We start from the raw sequence: 17,764 nt of genomic DNA on the forward strand, positions 1-17,764 counted from the left end.
ATATTAGAAAAGCACGTGTTCTATCGTGGTTATTTTATTATTTTATTTATTACCTTATTGTCTGTGATCTTATTGTGAGCATGATTTTTTTCTTTTTCATTTTATTTTTAGTAATTTATTTTTATATTTTTTTATATAATTTCTAACTATTTCTTTCTAATTGTTATGTCATGCTTTAAGTTATAATGTTGTAAATTTAATATTTGTTTTTAAATGTGATGTTATTGGTTATTTTATAATCATCGGTAATGTAGTTTTTTTATTTCGTGTTTATCATTGATGGTACATAAGTTTGTTATCTATTGTGATATTTTCCAATTGTACTATTGTCGGTAATATAGATTTTGTTCATAGGATTTGTAATTTTATTTTTATCAGTTTTATGACTATTGTCGTTATTATATTGACTGTTTAGATTGTTTTATTTATGTTATATCTATTTTCATTTTTGCTTAATGAGGTTGTTATATGATTCATTTAAATTTTCTGTATCTTTTCTTTTGTTAACAGTATTTTTGTCCTTTCCTATATATATTGTTTCCATCGTAAACTAGTTGGCACCAAAATTTAATATTTTTTAATAATTAATATATATGAAAATTGCTTTTGAAATGCTCTTTCAGAATCCGTAATTGCTCCAATTAAAAAATTAATTTTAATTAATTATGCGTAATTAAAAATCCAAAATTTAATTCCTAATTATCTCAGTAAATAAAATGTTTTTTAAATGTTTTTTGCTGTCAAACAATTGCTCCCTTGTTTTTCTATAGAGAATGATCGTTTTTTACCTTATTATTGTAATAATTAATTAATTAAGAGAATTAATTACAAAAGCATAGGGGCAAGTAATGTATCACGTCACAATTGCGAAATGTCGCCAGCTGTCTACATGAGTATTGTAAATAAAGTCATGTCATCGACATGAGTATGCGCCTAGATAAACAATTTATTGTGTATTTTGTACTACCTTTTTAATATTGTTTGAGGTTATTGTTGATTAATATCAAATTTATTAAGTATAACTTTTTTTTTCCACTTAATAATTATATTGACTTTCAATTGCGAGACATGCATCCATTATAGTAAAGTTCATATTGGGATTTATTCGGAACTTTGCTGCATTGTACGATTGCACAATTATTATTCTTCTTATTAATGGCTAAAAACAAGACCCAGAAAATAGGTTTTTTGATGTGAAAGACAATTAGTCAGTAAAAAATAAAAAAATTAATTGACTGTACTGGTATGTATATGTATTATTTTTTCAAACAATATAAATCTATTTTTATTACGTGTAACTTTAATAATTTACAGGTGGATAGCTTTTTAACTCTTACACTCACACTGGCTTACGTGAAAAATTATAAGACATACAGTAAGTTATTATTTCTTTTAAATAAAAAATTCGTAAAATTCATTTTCATATTTGATTTCAGATATTAGTGAATTACATGCAAAAATTGGGATGTAAAAACTCCAAGAAATTGTCTGAGTGGCTGCTACTGAAAGCAATTTACCGTGCCTTTACTAATTTGTTAATACACATTTTATAAAAGAAATGAACAGAACCTTTTTTGTCAAGAATTTAAATTCCTACAAAATTGTTTCTATGATTTTTTCCTCTAATCTGCATAGTTCATGAGATATATATAGTTTGTAGGCATATAATATTTTTATCCAATAATACAAATCATAATTTAATAATTATAATCTTAATAATTTATAGTTGGATAGCTTCTCAGCTACTACACTTTATGGTTTACTTGCGATGACTGTTGAAATAAATTCACTAATTGGATAAATTGATGGTCAGATAAATGAACTTAAAATTATTTCTATGTTATATTTCATGTATTGAAGTATGGAATAAAATGTTATCTTAATATATCAAAATAATTAAATTTAAAATTTAACAAATTATAAAATATTAATTTTCAGGGTATATCTGTATTACTTATATTGGACAATTTTATTGGATCGGGTGCATTTGTTATCTATGTTACGGTATACTTAAATATCTAATATCATAATACCGAAATATCAGATTTTTTAAAAATTTTGTAAGATTCAAAAAGTCGCGATGTCACGATTAATGGATATGAAAGATAAAATTTTCTGTAGTCACTATAAAAAAAATATGATAATAAAATGTAATGTTAAAGCATATGAAACTTTTATTCGGCATAAAAGCTATGTATGATTCAAAGCCATGTATTATCTACTTGAGTGAGATTATCACAACAAGATGACCGTGTTCACAACATTTATCACCAAAGAAAATTTGAGTTGACAAAGATGTCAAGTGGATTCAATTGAATTGCAATTAAATCAGCTACTATGATATTATGTTAAATATTTATGGAGAAATTTTTACAATATACTTTACTACACTGGCATCATAAGCAGCTGAGTGTGTCCGACCGGTACGAAGTCGGTGAACATACTTAGTTGAGCCCAAGAATTAATCTGAATTATTTGATTACATTAAATATGATGTTACATCTAGAACAAGAGCAATAAGTTGCTATTTTTATCAAATACATACTCTGAATCTTTTCGATATATTATAAATTTAGTGGTAGGCGACTATTTTTTTTCAGTTTGCTCAATGTTTGTATTTTTATGTATAAAGCCGATCGGCGTAGAAAATAAATAAATAAAATAATTATACTAAAATTGGTAATTTTATTATTTGTAGAAATCATTTTTTTTCACTTGTAATTATGTTGCTATAGTTCAACGAAGAGTTGATACTAAAATAAAACAAATTATCTCTCAAAATTTGATAAGAATGACCTGAATAAGAGAAAAAATGAAATTTTGCGTGACACAAATTAAAAAAAAGCAATAAAATAAGTTTTTGATTTTTTTTTTCACATGCTTTTCAGTTAAAGATCATTGCAAAAATAAAAATAACAAATTCTGCTACACTTATCTTTTGTATTATTAAAAATTCAAATAAGTAAATTTTTTTTATCATAAAGTATTTTCAAAATTAGCAGCCACTTTCAAAATGACGAATTTTCTAAGTTCTCGAAAAATATTCTTATCGTTATAAAAAAGCTTCGCCGTAAGGGGAAATACAATTAAGATTTTTACTCTTCGCAGAAAAATTACAATTTAAGCTATAAGTTCTATTAATTATTCAAAATTTTTTTATTCTTAAATGATAGATGTACGTTAACTTTAAATCATTGCAAATAATTATCTTTTTTCGAATTATTAAAATTTATAAGTAATACAAACTATATATATACATATATTTTTTTTTTTTTCAATTAATATAAAATATTAGTTACATAATTATTATTCCTTATAAATTATGAGTTTATAAATCCTTATAAATTATAAGGATAAAATACTCCTAAAAAATCAGCTCTACTTGGACAGCACCGTTAAGTTATTGTTCATAAATTAATTAAAATATTAGCTGTTTGCCCTTCTCCTGTAAATGCCGCGAAATTTAGAGTGACATTTTGTAAAAAACAGTTGACGATTGCAATAATATAGTACGAGATTGATCAGTTTTGTGGTAGTTAGATATTTATATAAATTTTATTAATTATTATGACTTTCTGGGCTGCGGTATGTCATCTTGAGATATTTAAGACCATTCAAAATTTTGAGATTTGTAATAATGATGGTAAATTAAAACCTAAAGCAGATCCCGTTTGGAAAGAATTTGCTCGACCTGGAAGTGGGATTCTGGAGATTACCGTATGAAGCCTATCAATTCATATTTTTATATTTCAAAAGATAGAAATGCTATTTTTACTAGTTATGCGCGATTAAAAAATATAGTGGTGCCTGAAATTAAACAACAAGTTCCCATTGCTGAATTGTTATAGATCAAATTGAACGGAATATAGTATAGTGCCGGATAGCTCAACTGGTAGAGCACTCGGCGCGATACCGACATGGTCTGGGTTCGATTCCCAGTTCGGGCTATCTATATTTTTCTCAATTTATCTATAAATTGTCTTATTGAGAAGATTTGCATGTTTTAGGTTTCCACTATATTAAATTGGTGTTAATATCGTACGATGGACGGTGTGGCTCAATAAGTTATAGATCAAATTGAACAGAATATAGTATAGTGCCGGATAGCTCAACTGGTAGAGCACTCGGCGCGATACCGACATGGTCTGGGTTCGATTCCCAGTTCGGGCTATCTATATTTTTCTCAATTTATCTATAAATTGTCTTATTGAGAAGGTTTGCATGTTTTAGGTTTCCACTATATTAAATTGGCATACAAGTCTGATAGTGATGAAAGTGATAATTTAAATCATAATAAAGACCACGATTTTACAATGCATCATCAAAATGATAATCATCCTTGTAGGGATAAGTTATTATATTTTACAGTCAATTTTTTTCAAGAACGATGGACTTCATTCAAACCTATTGAAAAAATTGACAAAATACTCAATCATACCTCGCTCTACCAAATAATTGGACTCACATTTTAGCAGAGTTAATATACATTGAAACTAAATTGCCCTGTGCTTTTAGTTCCAAAAAGAATAAAGTATTTTACATTGACGGTAATGATGATGAGGACAGTACAAATAATGCGTAGAATTACATACTGAAAATAAGTGGTGTATGTGCTGATAAAAGTTGTCGGGCCGCAATTTATGGAGAATGTTTTTTTAGGAGTACTGATGATAAAGCTGCAATGAAACTATTTACCCTTAATACCAAAGAAATCCCGCATAAAAATAAAAACATTTATCAAAAGAAAAAAGCGCAATAGCGAAAAAAGATTTGAAAATTACTCCAAGTGCTATGTACAGAGAAGATTTAATTTAAAAATTTCAAGAGTTTGGCGATCAAATATCTCCTCTAATTCCATCTACAAAGACTTTAAACCAAGTCAAGCTAGAGGGTGAAAATGAAGAGATGGGAATAACCGGCGATTTATGGCAAGATCTGACAAATTTAAAGTACGACGTAGAATTTTGTTCAACATTACGACAATTGGCTTACGATAAAATTTTCTCATTTTACTGGAGTCTCGAACAATTAGACGTTTACAATGATATTTTAAAACTAAACTCAATAGTTTCAATAGATGCAACAGGGAATCTAGTTCGTAAAATTAATGGTCATAAAAACCGTTTCAATGGTCCAATTTTTCTTTATCAAATTGTAACATACATTGATAACATGATCGTTCCAGTATGTCAAATGCTATCAGAACGGCATGACACCAAGATTATTGTATTTTGGCTGCAAGAATGGATCTCAACCGGTGCTCAAGTCCCTCAAGAAATCGTAACTGATATGTCGAAGTCACTCCAAAACGGTATATGTTTAGCCACAAATAATTTAACGTATCACCAATACTTAGAAAGTTTGTATCAGTTTTTAATTGGTAAAAGTTCATTTATACCAAGACCTTTCCTACGAGTTGATATCGCTCACCTGATGCATTGGATGTCTTCTTTAAAGTGTTTTTCTCATGCTCAATCGGGACTGAAAGACTTTTACTTACGGGTTATTGGCTTGACGACTACTGTAGATTGTTTTAAAAACCTTGAAAGAATAATGACAGCAATTCTAAAGATCTGTCAAAATAAACATGGTTGCAAAGATGATATTAAATGGATATTCTCGAAAATAGAAACATTTAAATTCAACGAAACCCTAATTGATTATAAAAGTCTACGAGAGACTAATTTTTGTGACAAAAAAAAAACGTGCGATCAACATTTATCTTGCAATGACGAAGATGAGAAGAAGACAAATGATGACCTTGAACTTGCAAATTTTATTGAAAATCTTGTTGGAAAAACTCGTGGTGACGATAAAGATTCAAGTCTTACAGTTAGTTTCGACGATATTAACTCCTTTTACTTTCCTGAAATTTCAGAAGATTTAAAACGTCTATTTAAAAAATTTCCCGCATGGACTAATGTAATGATAAAACCTTATAATTCTAAAATATTGTTGCGACTTCAGCAAGGTCGGAAAATTATTTTAGAACTGTCAAGGAAAATTTTTTAAATAACCATCGTCCAACTAATATAGTTAAATTTCTATTAAAACATATGAGATCTTTGAAAGCACGAATGATCGAAGCCAAAGATGCCTTTAGTAAAATAAATATTCCAACGAAACTGAATGTCAATACTAAAAATCATCAGAAAAATAACCAAACTGATAATGATATATTAAATCTCCGTGAAAATTGGAGAAACAAAGGTGAGATTAATGAAGTTAAGGATGTCTTAAGCTCTGAAGAGAGTGATATTCACTCAGTTACCAGCAATAATTCTATCAATCTCACATTTCATGAAGATTTTATACTACCAAACTCTCCACTGTTTGAATCAACACCTGAAAAAAATAAAGAATATCTCAGTTCATCGAACGTTTTTATTAACATCTCATTAGTTAAAAATACTTACGATTGCTATTCTATTTTATTAAGTCCAGAAAAAAATAAATTTAAATTAAAATGTCAAAAATTAACATCAAAACGAAAACATCTTAATATTAAGTCAAGTCCAATTGAGAAAATAGAGGTAAATATGTTACACCATTTTCAGAGGTGCAAACTTTTCATCAAAATATTGTTGATAAAAAATATCAATCGAAAAAAAAACCAATTATCAAAAATGGTAGTTGTTTGCCTCCACGTAAGGCAAATAAAATAAAATATATGTTAAATAATACATGCCCATTCGATAGTTTATATGAAATTTTAGCATTTACATATTTGAATTTTAAAAATTTCAGAAATTTCATTGATAAACAATGTCAGCCGAAGTGTTTTTTTTTCATGCGTTACGACATACGCTAAGTTTGGAGCTATGGCTCCTTTTTATAAGCAGAGATTGGATTTATTACTTCCGTTATATACTGCAGCTACTAATAAAATTGATTGCGCTGATAATGTTTGTAGTTTGATGGAACGTTTAATGGATAAATTTGACTATGAGTCAAACATCGAAGAACTAAGTTGTACGAATGAATCCTGTAAACATATTTTGACTAATAAGATTCCGGTATTAAATGTATCAGCTAGAAAAATTTGGGACATGGACTAGAATGCTTGACAGAAAGTGTTTTAGATTCACTAAAAGATCAATCTTCACTTTATTGCCAATTGTGTAAAACTAAGTCAGTGAAAAGAACTATTCGTATTGACACGTACTTAAGTTTAGAAATAAGTCATTTTTATGAAAAGTCAATTTATTTTTCAAAAACTAATAAAATTCAATTATTAGAAAATAATTTAAAAGACATTCCGACGAGTTTAACCATTTTTGGTAAAAAATATATGTTATCTGGTTTAATAGGATATAACGAGACAATAAGAAAAGGTGGAATTGGTCATTATATTGCATCCACGAGGTCGATTAGTAATACATGGGTAGAAATTAATGATTTGAACCCCAGACCTATAATTTATACATCTACGTTACCTGATGTTAAAATTTCATTATTACTTTATGTATTAGTTTAGACACTTTTTTAACTTCCCGCTAAGAAAATCGACGATTTTCAAAAATTTCGGGAAGTTATTGTTTTCACCCCGATTTTCGAAAATCGAGTTTTCATCAGATGTCGACGTTTTGAAGTCCTAGGAAGCTATTCTGACTATTTTCAGAATGATGTCGGAGTGTGTGTGTGTGTGTGTGTGTGTGTGTGTGTGTGTGTATGTATGTAAAATCTTTGTAACTTTTGAACTAATGAATCGATTTGGATGGTTGAGGTGGCAATCGAAAGAGCTTGTTGGCCATCAACTTTCCTAAAAATTTCAAATTTTTGATCGAAAAGACTCGAAAATATTTGCGAATTACGAAAAGAAAAAAAAATTTTTTTTTAGTTTTTTATTGATTTCTCAAAAACGACTTATACGATCAACTTCAAAATCTAATCAGCTCTAGTACTCAATAAAACGCGTCGATTGCCACCTCAAACATAAAAATCGAATAATTCGTTCGAGAGTTATCGCGGGAGAAAGAAATGGTGAAAAACGGTTTTTTCTAAATATTTTCGAAACGACTGACGTGATCGATTTCAAATTTTAATCAGCTCTAGAATTCAATAAAACGCGCCGATTGCCACGTCAACTATCAAAATCGATTGATTATTTCAAAAGATATCAACGTTGAAAAGTTAAAAAAATAACATTTTGTTATTTTTTCCGGATAAATCATAATGTAACGTACTAAAATGTGCCTGATTTCATACCAAATCTTTTTTATGGTTTCTTTCGATCATATAATGTCATCGAACTTGGTTTTTAGTTTAAATCATATTATCAACAAAAAAATCGATAAAACGTCGTTTTTAATATTTTTATCGGATATTTCATATTTTATTGTTTCTTACATGAGTCAAAATTTATTTAAATCTTGATTTTGATCCCTGACATTGATTTCTGCCTCAATACACTTATTTCACTAAACATAATCAGGAACTAAATTTTAAAAACCGCTTCATTGATGATTTTCGATTCTTGAATTTTCAAACTTCAGCATAACAGGTAACTTGTTAGAGCTTGAAAAGATCGTAAAAAAACAATTACGTGTGATAGCATTTTCGAGCTCGAAGAGCTCGAAAATATATCTACACTAATGTTTTCGAGCTCTTTGAGGTCGAAAACAGCGGGAAGTTTTGGGGCTGGCCCGCAGGGTCAACCGACGTCCAGATTTTTTTTTTTTTACTGTATTTCAGTGAAGTCAAAAAAATTTAATTTATAATTTACATTTTATTGTTAGTGATCTCCGACATTGCAATAAAAAAAATCGGTCTGTCGGTTGACCCTGCGGGCCAGCCCCAAAACTTCCCGCTGTTTTCGACCTCAAAGAGCTCGAAAACATTAGTGTAGATATATTTTCGAGCTCTTCGAGCTCGAAAATGCTATCACACGTAATTGTTTTTTTACGATCTTTTCAAGCTCTAACAAGTTACCTGTTATGCTGAAGTTTGAAAATTTAAGAATCGAAAATTATCAATGAAGCGGTTTTTAAAATTTAGTTCCTGATTATGTTTAGTGAAATAAGTGTATTGAGGCAGAAATCAATGTCAGGGATCAAAATCAAGATTTAAATAAATTTTGACTCATGTACGAAACAATAAAATATGAAATATCAGATAAAAATATTAAAAACGACGTTTTATCGATTTTTTTGTTGATAATATGATTTAAACTAAAAACCAAGTTCGATGACATTATATGATCGAAAGAAACCATAAAAAGATGAGTTGGTATGAAATCAGGCACATTTTAGTACGTTACATTATGATTTATCCGGAAAAAATAACAAAATGTTATTTTTTTAACTTTTCAACGTTGATATCTTTTGAAATAATCAATCGATTTTGATAGTTGACGTGGCAATCGGCGCGTTTTATTGAATTCTAGAGCTGATTAAAATTTGAAATCGATCGCGTCAGTCGTTTCGAAAATATTTAGAAAAAACCGTTTTTCACCATTTCTTTCTCCCTCGATAACTCTCGAACGAATTATCCGATTTTGATGTTTGAGGTGGCAATCGACGCGTTTTATTGAGTACTAGAGCTGATTAGATTTTAAAGTCGATCGTATAAGTTGTTTTTGAGAAATCAATAAAAAACTAAAAAAAAAATTTTTTTTTTTTCGTAATTCGCAAATATTTTCGAGTCTATTCGATCAAATAATCTGAAATTTTCAGGAAAGTTGAAGGCCAACAAGCTCTTTCGATTGCCACCTCAACCATCCAAATCAATTCATTAGTTCAAAAGTTACACACATACACACACTCGGACATCATTCTGAAAATAGTCAGAATAGCTTCCTAGGACCTCAAAACGTCGACATCTGATGAAAACTCGATTTTCGAAAATCGGGGTGAAAACAATAACTTCCCGAAATTTTTGAAAATCGTCGATTTTATTAGCGGGAAGTTAAAAAAATAACAGCCAAAAAAATTATTGAAAATTATCTGAAATTATTATTAGTCAAGCTAATTTTTTAATGGAGTTCCAGTAAGAATGACACGAAGCATATGTGAAATTAGATCAAGCATTACGTCGTTCATTTTCTTCAAAGCTTTTGATAAACTTGTTAAAAGATATATTGGTTTGTTTCAATATATGAAAGTTGAAAATATTTCAAATCTCTTGCAACTTTTAATGAAAAAATGATTAGTTAAACGTTAAAAGAAAATTGAGACTCAATGAAAAGTTAGAGAAGGAGGAAAAGTTAATTAACAAATTAGTAAAGGCACGGTAAATCGCTTTCAGTAGCAAAGTCATAAAAAAAGGAGGTCTCATAATAGAGTGTCTGATGGAAAGAACAAGAGGAAAAGGAGGTAAACTGAGTCTCAAAAATAGAACATTATTTCTAAATGAGTGTGGACTTAGTCAAAAAGAAGTGGAAGCAATAAGAGACGCCGGGATGTCAGTAGGAACTGAACTGAAGTCGCGTGGGATGGATGTACAAAGGCAGCTACAATGGAATAAAATAGAAAAATTAAAATACAACCAAAGATACTTTCTGTGATCGTTGGCGCAGTGAGATTTATTTAATCCCTCTTTGACGAAGATTTTTGTGATAATAATTAGTGATATATGTTGATTTTAATAGATTTATGTTCAGTTATATTATGTGATTTATATCCAGTGATCTCTTCAAATTATTATGCGTATGTATGTATATTTTTTTTTCTCTGATTAAAAAAAACGATTCAAATAATTAGAAATAATTTATCAAGATTCAATATTAATACTATTCATTATTAAGTAAATCGTTTTGTTTAATCAGGGCTATTTTCTTAATTGGTTTGATTTTTTTAAAGTATTGTAACATCGGTGTTGTTTATTGTTGACAATGAATTCATCCGAGCCTTCTGCCAAGAAGGCAAAAAGATCCAAGAATTTTCAACACCAATGGTTCAATGAAAATCCACAGTGGACGACATGGATGAAACATTGTCCGTCAGATCCAAAATAATTTGTTTGCATTGCGTGTAATTGTTCTTTGTCTTGTGGATACTCGCAAATTGAGAGACATTCTCAATCCAAGTCACACTCGAAAAACATGATCTTGTTAAATATTAACCATAATTCTTCTAACGTCTCTGGTAATTCTCAAGAGTCCAGTTCAACTCCATCGTCACCTGAATTAGACTTCAATGAATGTGTAAAAGCAGCGGAAATTCAATATGCGTATTTTCTCGTTCAACATAATATTCCTTTAACGATGGCACCACAAATATTAAATTTCTTCCAATCCATTGGTCAAGAGCCTGCTGTTTTGCAGAAAATGACCATGGGCAAGACCAAAGTTACTGGGATTGTGAATAATGTCGTTAGTGTTCATGAGTCACAACGGGTTGAAGAAGTTCTTCGAAAAACTAAGTTTTCTGCTCATGTTGACGAAACTTCTGATATCACGAGTGACAAGTGGATGTCGTTGATCGTTCGCTACGTCGATCCAAATTCTTTGTTGGCTAAGACCGAGTTGGTGCAGCTAATTCACGTCGATGCGACTGACTGCTCGGCTAAACGACTTGTCGAAGAATTTGAAAAAGCCTTGGAAAAAAAGGCGATTCCCCTCGAACAACTTATTGGACTTGCGTGTGACAATGCATCGGTTATGGTTGAAAAATATAATTCATTTAAAACACATTTGTCCAATCGTCTTCCTCATCTTATGACGTTACCATGCATTTGTCACTCTTTAGCGCTGATCGCTAAAGAAGCATACTCTGCGATTCCAGAAGAAATCCAGAGCTTCATCTCTAAAATACCTACTTTCATCAATAGTAGCCCGAAACGGTTGGCAAATTTCAATATTTTTCAGCGTGCTTTTGAAGATCATCCTTCTAAGCTTTTACGATTCGCCCCAACAAGATGGCTCTCTCGTCAAATCGCTATTACGAGAATATTAGACAATTGGGAAAACTTACGTATTTTTCTGACTGATCAAGTCGTAGAAAAAGTTGCAAGTGCAGTTGATTTGCTTGAAATCATGAATAATCCCATGACCAAAGCATACCTGCTTTTCTTGAAATTTGCAATTGACCCTTTAGAAAAGACTAATGCTCATTTTCAAGGAAATGCAACTTTAGTTCATCAATTACAACCTTCTTCGAAGAAGTTGCTCATTGATGTTCTTCAAAGGTTCATGAAACCAGCTTTGTTAAAGCCTGAAATCATTGACAATAAAGCTCGTAACATTGACTTCGGATCCATCACGAATCAACGTGATGCATCTAAAGTAAATGTTGGAGACGATTGTAAGGATTACTTACAGGCCGAACTAAGCTCTGGGGTTTCTGAATCGATCATTGACCAGGTTTATCGTAATTGTTTAAAGTTCTTTGTAATAGCTGCAGAACAAATTCGCGAAAGACTTCCGTTTGATCATAAATTTTTGTCTGATTTAACCGTTTTTACAAGCGAAATCGCTCTTCTTGATTCTGATCGAGAATCATCGGTTTCTCAAGTAGAAAACGTCTGCCGTGAACTAAACGTTCCACAGGTGGAGCTCTCACGGGAAGAATGGCGTTTCTTATTTGACGTCGATTCGAATCTGAAGGAACGGTGGTGCCAATTATCATTCGACGACATGTGGAAAGAAATTTGCACCTTCACTACTTCAGATGGGATTGTAAAGTTTCCAACTTTGCGCTTGCTGTTAAGTGTGATAAGAGCACTTCCTCATTCTAACGCTCCGGCGAAGAGGGCTTTTTCTTTTATACCTGACACCAAGACTAAGAAGAGAAACTGTCTGAGTCACGAAACCCTGAATTCCCTATGTGTAGTAAGATCTGTCTCCAAATCGTGGGATCAAAGTCCAGCAGAGATGATCATCGACAAAAGTTATGTTCAAATGATGACTTCGTGCAACTTATATCCAGAGAAGAAATAATTCCAGTCGCAAAAAATGAATTTATTCGCGTACGATTGTAATGATGAATGCGGAATGAATGACTGTTGAGAATATAAGTAACTCCCTCTCATCGTTTAGTTGTTTTAACTCTTCCACTGTGGATAACTTCAAGATGTTTAATATAATTGTTCAGTTTTTTAATTTTTAAGGACTAAATTTATTTTATAAAGACGTTAAAGCTGTAAATTTCGCTTTATTTATGTTATTACTTACAGATTTATTTGTTTTATGGAGAAGTTACAGCTATAGCTCAGTTTCTTCTATTTAATTGTATTTATTCTATCTATTAAATAGAGAAACTAGAACATAAAGCTTTATTTCTCAATATTTAAATTTATTTATTGTTGAAAATTAATTATTTTACTCTTTGTTAGAGATAAGTTAAAGCGACAAGTTCAGTTTTTTTTTATTTTCTTTTTTTTTGTTATTACTGCCATGTATTGTCACTATAAGACCTTACTTTACTCTTTTGCTTTTAATCGCGATTGCCAGACTTCTATTTCTTCCTATTTCTTCCTCTTTTATGCGACTGGGGCCCGACTTATGCCTGCTGTACTTACATCATCATGTGATGCCATATACCTCACTTTTTTGCAGTAGAAGTATAGCGGCAAGGAGAAACCACAGAGAAAACCCATTGTCACTACAGTCAGAACGGGCGAAGTTCCAGTGCTTTGAGCTCAGTTTGGTTTCTTTTTTTTTCTTTTTTACTTGAAGTTTTATTCTTCTATTTTATGTATAACAATACTAAATCTGAAAACTTCATAATTCAATCGCAACCTATCCAAACCCTGCTATCAACACGCTTCCTAACTATATATATTACACTATATATCAGCTGATATATTGCACTAATGCGAGAAAACCTATCAGTTCAAAAGATTATGCATTATAATCTCTACTATCTCCTAAACTTCTCTTTCACGCTTCTCCCTTTTTAGCCTCAAAGCCTTTGGGCTCTAGGTGATCTTTTAAACCTTTTCTTCTTTTCTAAGGTTCATAACTATTAAGTTGGTAACCGGTCAGGTGGGGGTTTTAGTCGGTAGGCGCCAGATGCGAACCCGACACTATCCTTCCGGATGTCTTTTAAAGACCCCCCGCTTACTCCCGTTCAAATAAAAAAAAATAAAAAAAAAAAAAAAAAAAAAAAAAAAAAAAAAAAAAACTTTATTTGTTATATGTCACTTCTTGTTCAGAGATTTATTAATTTATAAAAAAGAACTAAGAGCTTTAAGCTCAGTTTTGTCGTTTTTATTTATTTATTTATTTATCTATTTATCTATTTATTTATGCCAATCGGCTTTATACATCTTATTTAGGGAAAGGGGGTCATAATGGGCCCCCTAAAATTTCAAGTTCTTCGAATGATTTGGAGGCGAAACGGGCCTCCAAGCACTTAGGGGTCTATTGTGCCCCCGCCCTTCCCCTAACTATTGAAAATCAAAGACAATGAAAAAAACAAATCGACAAAATATCAATACTAACAATCGACAGAATTTTGTCTGAAAGGATTTTCTGACGTATCGTCCAAAGAACTTATTTTTGATAATTTTATTTAATTCGGACTAAGAAATATCTATTTATTTATATCATTATGTATTTTTTTATTCTATTAATTTTTTTTCAAATAAGCTTCCTCATCGAATCAACAATTCGGAATGTGTTCCGATTTAAATAAATCAATTTTTATTTACAATCGTTTGCATCACTTGTGAAGAAAATGGTCTGGATTTTCGTGATACTCGACCCAAAATACGTAAGAAACCGTCGAAAACTTTTTTGCCGATAGAATATATACGGGCTCTCCTCTTCAGTCGAATAACTAACTAAGACTAACGATGATTGTAAATAAATTCTTAAAATTATAATAATTTATCAATTACGCGCGCTTTAAAAAACCTGGGACATTTAAATTTTTATATAAATGGCGAGATTTTCAGGTAGTAACATCGAATTACAGGTAAGTAATTAGTAAAAAAAAAAGCATTATAAATTAAAAAAAAAAAAAAATCGGGGACTGAACAGACGTCTTAGAGACGTCCGATACAAAAGAGTTAGCTACGCGAATTTGAGGCGTACATTTTCTCCCGCGCAACCGATGTTGGCTTCGGCAGCATTCGGGTTCTTAGTATTCACACCAACAGTTCGTAGCTGTGTGTGTGATGCCTCTCCGCGATGCGTGGTAGGGACGCTATTCCCCTCAGTTTGCCTGTCAGCTTCGGTTTCTCTCGGCTGTTTACGGCTTCCCGACACACCGACACACATCGTTTTGGATGTGTGCCACGCTCGAGTGATGCTAGGTAAAGGGTACTTTTCGTCCGCGGTCTGGCTGCACTGAGTACAGTCATTTAATTTTTTTATTTTTTACTGACTAATTGTCTTTCACATCAGATAACCTCTTTTCTGGGTCTTGTTTTTAGCCATTAATAACAGGAATAATGATTGTGCAATCGTACAATGCAGCAAAGTTCCGAATAAATCCCAATACGAACTTTACTATAATGGATGCATGTCTCGACATTTCGCAATTGTGACGTGATACTTTTCTTGCCCCTATGCTTTTGTAATTAATTCTCTTAATTAATTAATTATTACAATAATGAGGTAAAAAACGATCATTCTCTGTAGAAAAACAAGGGAGCAATTGTTTGACAGCAAAAAACATTTAAAAAATATTTTATTTACTGAGATAATTAGGAATTAAATTTTGGATTTTTAATTACGCATAATTAATTAAATATTAATTTTTTAATTGGAGCAATTACGGATTCTGAAAGAGCATTTCAAGAGCAATTTTTTGATATATCAATTATTAAAAAATATTAAATTTTGGTGCCAACTAGTTTACGATGAAAACAATATATATACCCTGATAGCCAAGTTGGCGAGAAACTGACGAGAAACTTGCAGCCGCAACTGGAACCAAGTTGATCGCCAACAGTTGGTACCTCCAATAGTTGATGGACATTTTCTGAGAAAGTTGGTGGCAAAAGTTGTAAATCCAAAAAGTTGACTATCACTTTCTGAGAAAGTTGGTGGCAAAAGTTGCTTGCAAAAGTTGATGATCATAAGTTGACGGTAAGTTTACTTTCAATTTCCTCAGAAACTTGCATTCCAGTTGCGGCTCCATACTGGCGCCAACTTTCTGAGAAAGTTGGCGGTAACTTGTAGCCAAAAGTTGCAAAAGCTGAAGTTGTCGATAACTTGTCGTCAAGTTGGTCGGAAACTAATGAATGACCAACTTTTTCTCGATCAACTCGTGTTATCAGGGTAGAAAAAGACAAAAATACTGTTAACAAAAGAAAAGATACAGAAAATTTAAATGAATCATATAACAACCTCATTAAGCAAAAATAAAAATAGATATAACATAAATAAAACAATCTAAAATAGTCAACATAATAACGACAATAGTCATAAAACTGATAAAAATAAAATTACAAATTCTATGAACAAAATCTATATTACCGACAATAGTACAATTGGAAAATATCACAATAGATAACAAACTTATGTACCATCAATGAGAAACACGGAATAGAAAAACTACATTACCGATAATTATAAAATAACCAATAACATCATATTTAAAAACAAATATTAAATTTACAACATTATCACTTAAAGCATGACATAACAATTAAAAAACAATAGTTAAAAATTATATAAAAAAATATAAAAATAAATTACTGAAAATAAAATGAAAAAGAAAAAGAAAAAAATCATGCTCACAATAAGATCACAGACAATAAGGTCCCGATGAAAAACGTTTTTGTCTCATTATATATAATTATATATGTTCATCTATATAATCATATATAATCATATATGAAGTTATATATAATCATGCATGATTATATATAATTATATATGACCCCATACATAATCAGATCTGATCATACCTGGCTGTTATTAGCCCATATATAAGTCTATATATGATCAGATCTAATTATATATAAGTCTATATATAATTAGATCTGATTAGATCTGATTATATATGAGTCTATATATAATTAGATATGTTCATACTTGGCTGGTATAACTCCATATATAACCATATATAAGTCTATATATGATCAGATCTAATTATATATGACTCTATATATAATTAGACATGATAATACTTGGCTGTCAACTCCATTTACTACCATATATAAGTCTATATATGATCAGATCTAAGTATATATAAGTCTATACATAATTAGATCTGTTTAGACATGACTGATACAAATCCATATACAATTAGATCTGATCAGACATGGCTACTATAAATTCATGTATGCTCGTGCATAAGTTTATTTATAATTGGATCTGATCAGACATGACTGATATAAAGTTATATGTAGTTATATATATATATATATATATATATATATATTACATAATATGACAATTTTTTAATATAAATGTTATTAAATTTCTACTTTGTCAACTATCAAATAAACTTAAATTCCCAATACTTAAAAAATGTTCAAAGGTTTCGGCAGCAATTTAAAAGTATTAATCGATATCGATTTATATACGAATATTTATAAGTTTATAGATAAATAGATTTGATTATATGTATCTATTGAATTCTATTGTAATTTACGTACAAAATCAAATTCATTATTAGGTGCATTATTTACGTATGATGTATCGACTTGATTATTTGAGTTAAGTAATGCCATAAACTTTTCTTTATTGTAAGTTCATAACAGACTAGAGGATCAGAGTACAATCCAGCGATCACTAAAGTTAAGCAGCATCGGCGTAGGTCATTGCTTGGATGGGTGACCTCGTAGTAAAGTGGTGGTCAACGAATAGTAATTTTTTTTTTTTATTTAAATTTAATCGATATTTATATTGATGAAATCAATAAATTCT

This window comes from Microplitis demolitor, chromosome 8 (assembly GCF_026212275.2).
Source record: "Microplitis demolitor isolate Queensland-Clemson2020A chromosome 8, iyMicDemo2.1a, whole genome shotgun sequence".
NCBI classification, from domain to species: domain Eukaryota; kingdom Metazoa; phylum Arthropoda; class Insecta; order Hymenoptera; family Braconidae; genus Microplitis; species Microplitis demolitor.